The sequence below is a fragment of the Silene latifolia genome, chromosome 2 (assembly GCF_048544455.1).
Source record: "Silene latifolia isolate original U9 population chromosome 2, ASM4854445v1, whole genome shotgun sequence".
Classification (NCBI taxonomy): domain Eukaryota; kingdom Viridiplantae; phylum Streptophyta; class Magnoliopsida; order Caryophyllales; family Caryophyllaceae; genus Silene; species Silene latifolia.
This window is the reverse complement of record NC_133527.1, coordinates 183,817,846-183,818,461: the sequence shown is the minus strand read 5'-3', so window position 1 is coordinate 183,818,461 and position 616 is coordinate 183,817,846.

Genomic DNA, 616 nt, shown 5'->3' with positions numbered 1-616 from the left:
TAATTTGAGCACTTGTCAAAGCTTCCTTCAACCTATTAAAAGCATCAAGACATCGGTTAGAGAACATGAAAGGAGTATCTTTGGCTAACAACTCGGTCAAAGGTCTCGCAATCTTAAAGAAGTCCTTGATGAAGCGGCGGTAAAAGCCCGCATGTCCAAGGAAACTTCTCACCCCCTTAACATTGGTGGGAGGTGGGAGACTAGCAATGACCTCTATCTTAGCCTTATCAACTTCTATTCCACGGTTGGACACTATGTGCCCTAACACAACACCTTCTTGTACCATGAAATGGCACTTCTCCCAATTAAGCACAAGGTTAGACTCTTGACACTTGCTCAAAACTTTCTCCAAATTCATCAAACAACTTTCAAAACTTTTCCCAACAACCGAGAAATCATCCATGAAAACTTCCATTTCTTGTTCAATGAAATCGGAGAAAATTGACATCATAGCTCTTTGAAAAGTAGATGGAGCATTACATAGTCCAAATGGCATCCTCCTATATGCATAGGTGCCAAATGGACAAGTAAAGGTGATCTTTTCTTGGTCACTTGGATGGATAGGGATTTGGAAAAATCCCGAATAGCCATCCAAGAAGCAAAAATAGTTGTGTTG